This window comes from Papio anubis, chromosome X (genome assembly GCF_008728515.1).
Source record: "Papio anubis isolate 15944 chromosome X, Panubis1.0, whole genome shotgun sequence".
Taxonomy (NCBI): Eukaryota; Metazoa; Chordata; class Mammalia; order Primates; family Cercopithecidae; genus Papio; species Papio anubis.
The window spans coordinates 101,449,398-101,458,050 of record NC_044996.1 but is presented as its reverse complement, the minus strand read 5'-3'; positions in this window follow the sequence as shown (position 1 = coordinate 101,458,050).

Below are 8,653 nucleotides of genomic sequence, written 5' to 3'. Positions count from 1 at the left end.
AATAAACTCTTTGGCCACCAACATTTTCAAATATCAGAGCTTGACATCCATCCACCTTTTCATTTCTCCCAAGAAATAATCTGTGGCTTTCTCAACATATGCTTGCCACTCCACCCTGCCACCTTTTGCCTTCAGGTTGTCAGGGTTGCATGAATTCTGCCCAGTTCCTGGGCAGAATTTTCCAGCGTTCTACAATCTGCCCTTCTGAAAGAGCACCACAGAAAGTGTAAAGATTGCAAACACATTGACTGCTTGGCCACAGAAGACAAGATCTCTCCCAGATGGAGTCCCACTGCTTCTTCCAGCCGTTATTTTGTCAGGAGTGGCAAAGAATACCATCTGCTGCCCCATTCAAGAGGAAGGCTTTGCCTCCCCACAATGGGCTCGGGAGAACCCATTTCTAAGCCTGTCAATAGATAGCTGGCAACAGCAACTGTTTTCATCTCATCACCGTGCTTTTTAGAAAGGTCACTGTGCCACGTGTAGTTTCTTTACTGGCCATCATTAATGTTGCTGAGAAAGAGGGCTCCCTTTAACTTTGCCAAAGGGATGAAAGGACCCCTGCTGTTATTTCCTACACATTAAGGGAGAGAAGAGTTTGCAGAAGGAGACGTCTATCAGCTGGCTGAGAAATCTTTCAAGGGATCACTTCTCAGCCTTTTATTTCTGGTCCTGTTTCAGGTTGGATTTCTCTTTCTTGGTAGCCCTAGTGGATATTTACAGAAGTCACCCAGCATTCAAACACCCCTGGGGGGATGGGTCGTCCCAAAGCAGGTGGGAGATAGGACCCGAGTTCTAGTTGCAGAATCTGAAGAAGCAGGTGTTTCCCCTCCCCTCCTTAGGACAGCTGGAGGAGCCAGGTGTAACCAAGCCTGGTTCACCAGATGAGCCATCTGGGAGGAATGACCAAGGCATGCCGATTTTGTGGTTCCACAGGAATCGAGATCCCAGAGGTTGCAGCAGCTGGTGTGGGGAGCTACCGAGTCCAGCAATGTGACAGTTAGTAATCTGGGGATACAGGGCCTGTGACTGCATCCTCAGTAGTTTGGTCTCTTTGGTTGCATCTGTGTTTGCCACCATTTCATGAGCCTGGGTCTCTAGCTTTCCTGGTGATTCTGTGAATTGCACCCCATCCCCACCCCCACCAAGATCCTGCCAATACATTCCTTTCTCCTTTAATTAGCTAGAGACAGTTTTTGAGGTTGGCAACCAGGAATCCTAACCTGAATACTACATTTTCCAAATTTAGGCAAACTAACATCATTAACATACAGATGGAAACATGGTGTCCACTTCCTCCTAGTTACTTTCCCAAACAAATAAATGGCTTCAGATTCATTGTCAGTCTGCTCTAGTCTCTGCTCTAGTATTTCAAAAGTAGGAAGTTCCTTTGTGGGTATATAACAAGATCCATGGTGTATGTGCATTTGTGTAATCCCAATATACCAGCATAATCGACGAGGCACAGTTTATAATGATCAAGTGAGATTGCTAATTTCTGTTGTCCCATGAATATGATAGTATTCATTCATTCAAAAATACCTGTTAATAGTAATAGCAGCTACTTAATGGGTGTTTGCTCTCTGTCAGCCTCTGTGCCAAATATTCTGTATGTATTATCTCTTTCAAAGAAATACACAACAACTCTATAAAGTAGATACCATTATTGTCTCTATTTTACAAATGGAAAAACTGAGGCTCTGAGAAATTAGGTGGCTTGCCTGTGGTTGAAACAGCAGGCAAACGGCAGGTATGAACTCTGGCTTTCTTGTCTCCAAAGACCATGGCTTACCTACTACGCTCTGCTGCCCCTGTTCAACAGAAACTCCCTGAGCAGCACCTATGTAGTAATGCTCTGCTATTTGTTGGGGAGACACATAAAAGTAGGACATGGATCCAGTTCTTAAAAATGTTTATGATATTATAGGGAAGAGAGAAATGTTCACTTGTGAAGACACTGCAAGGTAGAGCATGATAAGTGCCACAAGAAAAGCAAAAGGTACAATAAGAGGAAGTGGTGCATCCAGGAGAACGCCACCGGATCTGGGCTTTGAAGGCACAGAGTGGGAACTAGAGGACAAAGGTGAGTTTTCGAAGTGACTTGCAGCCATACATTTTGTCTGGGCTTAAATTTAGGCTACCGTAAGCCAGGAGGGTGTGAGGAGCAGAGTGAAGGTTGGGGATCTGGTGCCAAGTGGGGTTAAAAAGGAGAGGATAAAATGGCAAGCCAGACAAAGGAGAGGTTATATATGTGCAAGGAGACTAAAGCAGAGGAGCAAAGATAAGTAGCCCAGCAGGGCTGAAAACAGGTGCTTTCTTTCATCCATGCATTCATTCAACAAATATTCTTTTATGAAAAAACTGTTTTTCAGAAAGCATGACTATTTAAATGTCATTATCACAAAGCCATAGTAAATAATTTGAAATAAACTTTGAAATACAGAAAAAGAAATTTGTTTGAGTGCCTCCTAACTGCCCGAGCTGTTCTCATCCCAGGGGCTCTGGCATTGAATAAGACAGACAAAGTTTCTACGGTTGTGGTGTAGGAGTGTGTCCACAAGGACACATTAAAGACAAATGACAAAACCTTGAGTATCAATAGCTTAAAACATAAGGACATTTATGGTGCTCAATCTGGAGGTGGGCAGTTTCTAGGGATGGTATAGTGGCTCCATGATATCATCAAAAACCCAAGCTCCTTCCACTTCCATCATACTCAGCACTGTTGGCCTCTGTTTTCCTCTGGCAGGTCAATTCATGGGCACCAGATGGCTGGTGGAACTCTAGAAATCACGTTGAGATTCAGGAGTCTAGAGGGAAAGAGAGAAGAGTTTGCTCTTTGTCTGTCTCTTCAATCAGGAAGCTCACTTTGGCTCATATGTCAAGATGGATCATGTGCAGATAAGGAGGTGGAAAGGAGCAAAGTGTGGCAGGAGAGAAGTCACTGAAATCTCCTAGACAAGAGAAGGTGGTAGCCTGTACCAAAGTTGAAGTAGTGGAGACAGAGTGAAGTGAACAGATTTCAGATATATTTGGGAGAACATACAAGATTTCCTCTGCATTGGACGTGGTAGTTAAAAAAAGGAGAGAAATCAAGGGTGATTCCTGCCCCATGGTGGAGTGAGGGAAGCACAGGTTTGGTGAGGGGTGGAGCTGTATGCATTAACTCCATTTGAAACAGGTTCAGTTTGACATTCTTGTAAGACATCCAAGTTGAAATGTGAAGAAGACAGGTTGATATACAGGTCTGGATTTCAGGGCCAGTTTCAGAGCTGGAGCTATACATTTGGAGGTTGTCAACCTATGGAGTGTATTTAAAGCTATTTGACTGAGATCACCCAGAATCAGACTCTAGCTAAAGAAGAAATGGTAGACTAGGAGGAGCCCTGGATCTCCCCTACACTGAGTAAGACTGTAAAGAAGAAGTCAAAGAGGTAGGAGGAAAGCCAGAAAAGTAGACTGTCACCAGTAAAACAAATAGTAGCTTTGTTTTTGCTTTTAATCATAGAAAGCTACTGCCTGAAACTAGAGAAAGGTCTCCACGTCTTTAGACTTGTACTTTTAAATTTTAGGATTGAATGGAGAGTTTAAAGAATGCTGAGGCTCAGGCCTCACCCAGGCTAATTAAAATAAAATTTCTAAAAGGGGGGTTGGGTATTTGGTATTTTTAAAAGCTCCCTTTACAACACCAAGGGCACTATCCATGAAAGACATAACTGATAAGCTTGACCTTACTAAAATTAAAAAACTTCTCCTCTGTTAAATATAATGTCAAGAGAATGAGAAGAAAAGCCACTGACTGGGAGAAAATATTTGCAAAAGACACCTTGGATAAAGGACTGATATTGAAAATACACAAAGAACTCTTAAACTCAGCAGTAAGAAAACAAACAACCTAATTTTAAAAATGAGCAAAATACTTGAACAGACATCTCACCAAAGGAGATATACAGATGGCAAATAAGCATATGGAAAGATGTTTCACATCATATGTCATTAGGGAATTGCAAATTAAAACAGCAATTAGATGATCCTACACACCTATTAAAATGTCCAAACTTCAAAACATCGACAATACCACACCATCCAATGCTGGTGGAAATGCAAAATGGCACAACCACTTTGGAAAGCAGTCTGGTAGTTTCTTACAACACTAAACAAAGTCTTATCATAGAATCCAGCACTCACATTCCTTGGTATTTAACCAAATGAGTTAAAAACTTACTTCCACACACGTGTATGTCTGCACACGGATGTTTATAGCAGCTTTATTCATAATTGTCAATACTTGGAAGCAACTAAGATGTCCTTCCGTAGGTGAATGAATAAATAAACTGTAGTACATTTAGACAATGGAATATTATTTCGCACAAAAAAAGAGCTATCAAGCCATGAAAAGACATGGAGGAAACTTAAATGCATATTACTAAGTGAAAGAAGCCAATCTGAAAAGGCCACATACTGTATGATTCCAACTATACGACATTTTGGAAAAGGCAAAACTATGAAGACAGTCAAAAGATCAGTGGTTGCCAGGGGTTAGGGAGAGAGATAAATAGATGGAGCACAGAGGATTTTTTAGAGCAGTGAAACTACTTTGTGTGATACTGTAATGGTGGATGCCTGTTATTATACATTTGCCCAAATCCATAGAATTTACAACATGAAGAGTGAACCCTAATGAAAACTATGGACTCTGGGTGATAAGGATGTATCAGTGTAGGTTCACTGACTATAACAAATGTACCACTCTGGTACAGGATATCGATAGCGGGGGAGATTTTGTGGGTGTGGAGACAGAGGATACATGGTAACTCTCTTTACTTTCCACCCAATTTTGCTGTGAACCTAAACCTGCTCTAAAAAATGAAGTCTATTTAAAACACACACACACACACACACACACACACACACACAGCATGGCATGTTCTCTCCCCTCTCGCTAAATGTTACCTGATTAAAGAGACAACCTCAGGGAAATAAACAAAAGCCAAGAACGTCAGATGACACCAAAGAGCAGTTTTTACCCATCATAAGTGTACCCAGTGTTTAGCTATTATACATGTACATAGTCAATCAGTTAATAAACAATTTCATAGTGTAAATTCAAGCCAATGAGCCACTAGATATGCAGTAATTTTAATGAATGATTTCTTTTGGCATCTTTTCCACCATTTTATGAGCTTCCTCAGAGCACTGAGAGAACATCTTTTTTTACAACATACTGTACATCTCATCAAAGGCATAAATAAGGCGCACTCTTTGGTTTATAAAAAGATGACAAAAGAAAAAAGACTTGGCTCTAAATTTAAGCACCTTTTGAACTTTGTAAAAATCATTTTATGAGCAACATTGTTATGTAATAGAAAAATTAAGATTATCTAACTCATTGCTTTTTAAATAAATTATCTGTGAGTTACTCCATAAAGATAATGAAAAAATATTTTATACACAAAATTAAAAATGTAAGGATTCAAGTAGGTCCAAAGAACATTTGAGAAAAAAAGACTTGTCTTTAAGTGGGAAAAAATCCTGTAATAAAGTGTGTCATCTTGTTTCACTATGGTTCTAAAATTAGCCCTTCCTCATTTAGGTGAGAAACATGGTTATTAAAATCATCACTTAGTACACTGCCAAACTTATGGGGGCCTCCATGCTAGGAAAAGATCCCTGATGTCCATTTTATTTCAAAGGTCTTATTTTTACCCCAAAGGACCTCTCAATAGTATCTGACACAATTAAGCAACTCTTCCTTAAAGTTCTTTCTTCCCTTAGTCTTCATTATGTTATAGGATCCATTCCTACCCTGGCATTCCTTTCCTCCAAGGCCTCAATTCTCTTCTCCACTCACACACACCTGATGGTTTATTCGATTCACCATTCAAATGTTTGTTGGATGTCAATTTCTCTTGACCCACTTCCTGAACTCCACAGAATGAGGATTTCACTTTCTCCTGAAAAAATCTCCATTTAAGTATCCCATTGGCATCTTTCACTGGTAACAGTCAGGCTGATCATCTGCTACTATAATGCTGCTACAATTTTTTGTATTCTTAACTCAATTATATCACAGTTGCCCCAGCCTGGAAACTTATTTAGCTCTGCAATTTTGGGAAAGTTATTAACTTCTTACAGCCTCAGTTACTTCATCTGTTTTATGGGTAAAGAAAACCAATTTAAGAGGCTCAGTGTGAAAGCTATTTGAGACATCGAACTGCCACATCTTTTGATTTCAGACATTATTGCTCTGTGTTGTTGTTAGACCACGGCCTTGCTGTAGAACACCTATGGAAATAGTGAACTTAGTTCCAGCTGTAAACAGACCCAAGGTCTTTGACTCCCATATTATAATGCCTACAAAACTACTGGCCGACTAGGAAGTAATAACTTCCTCCATAGAATGAGACAGAACTGTTTCGGTCATATTTGAACTTCAATTTCTTATGTTCTTGCTATAAAATAATAGACTCTACTGTAAAATCTTATTTGCTCAAATTCTTAAAACTTTACAGGATTAAGAAATATTCTCCTACTTTTGTATAAAATATGAAATTCACTTAGAAATACATTGTTAATTAACTTTGCATGTTTCAGGATCACTATTTTCATTAGTAGCTCAACAAATTCCTGTAAGGTTCATTTTAATCTTACTTAAGGTCAATGTCACATAAAAGCAATTATTGTTAGAGTTTGTACAGATAGCTTATAATTAAGGTACACTTTTGAAACAAAATTAAAAATGTAGTCATTGACTGGATACTCAAAGAAAAATTATATTTCTTGATCTTCCCCCAGCAGAAAAGAAAATCATTCCAGTCATCATACTTGACACTTATTATTCTCAAAATAATTTTTTCACATATTGAACAGTTTCTTTGCCCCAAATTTATGGATGACTTTTTCAATTAAAACTTAATCTTAAAAAAACATATTTGGTGGTTTGAGGCTAGAAAAAATAAAAGGCTTCAATTGCAACAAAGACAATAATTGACAAGTGGGACCTAATTAAACTAAAGAACTTCTGCACAACAAAAGAAAGTATCAATAGAGTAAACAGACAACCTACAGAATGAGAGAAATTTTTTGCAAACTATGTATTCAACAAAGGTCTAATATCCAGAATCTATAAGGAACTTAAAAAAATCAACAAGCATAAAACAAATAATCCCATTAAAAATGGGCAAAGGACGTGAGCAGACACTTTACAAAAGAAGATATACGCACAGCTAGCAAGTATATGAAAAAAATGCTGAACATCACTACTCATTAGAGAAATGCGAATGAAAACCACAATGAGGTATCATCTTACACCAGTCAAAATGGCTATTACTGGCCAGACACAGTGGCTCATGCCTGTAATCCCAGGACTTTGGGAGGCCAAGGCAGGCGGATCACCTGAGGTCGCGAGTTTGAGACCAGCCTGACCAACATGGAGAAACCCCGTCTCTACTAAAAATACAAAAAAAAAAAAAAAAATCCGGGCGTGGTGGCGCATATCTGTAATCCCAGCTACTAGGGAGGCTGAGGCAGGAGAATCGCTTGAACCTGGGAGGCGGAGGTTGCAGTGAGCCGAGATCACACCATTGCACTCCAGCCTGGGCAACAAGAGCGAAACTCCATCTCAATGATAATAATAATAATAATAATAATAATAATAATAATAATTACTAAAAAGTCAAGGCTAAAAAGTCAAGGCTGTGGAGAAAAGGGAATACTTACACATTGTAGGTGGGAATGTAAATTAGTTCAGCCACTGGGAAAAGTAGTCTGGATATTTCTCAAAGAACTGAAAACAGAACTACCATTTGGCCCAGCAAATCTCATCACTGGATATATACCCAAAGGAAACTAGATCATTCTACCAAAAAGACACATGCACTCATATGGTTATCGTTGTGCTATTCACAATAGCAAAGACATGGCATCAACCTAGGTACCTATCAATGGTTGATTGGATAAAGAAAATGTGGTACATATATACCATGGAATACTACACAGCTATAAAAAAGAATGAAATCATGTCCTTTGCAGCAACATAGATAGAACTGGAGGCCATGATCCTAAGCAAACTAATGCAGGAACAGAAAACCAAATACCACATGTTCTCACTTATAAGTGGGAGCTAAACACTGAGTACACATGGACATAAACATAGGAACAATAGACACTGCACACTGCTAGATGGGGGAGGGAGGAAGAGGCTGTAGGTTGAAAAACTACCAACTGGGTACTGTGCTCACTACCTGTGTGCAATATACCCATGTAACAAATCTGCACATGTATCTCCTATATCTAAAATAAACGTCAAAATTTGAAGCAAAACAAGACAAAACAAACCCTTCAGATGGGAGGCTGAGGTGGGTGGACTGCTTGAGGCCAGGAGTTTGAGACCAGCTTGGGCAACATAGTGAGACTCCATTTCTACAAAAAAAAAAAAAAAAAAAAAAATAGCTGGGCATGGTGGCACATGCCTGTAGCTACTCAGGAGGCTAAGGCGGGAGGATTACTTGAGCCCAGAAGGTCAAGGTTACAGTGAGCTATGATCATACCACCACACTCCAGCCTGGGTGATAGAGACCCTATCTCTAAAAACCAACCAACAAACAAAATACTCATTAGAGTCCTTTCTCTGGCAGGCATCAATTCCTTCTCT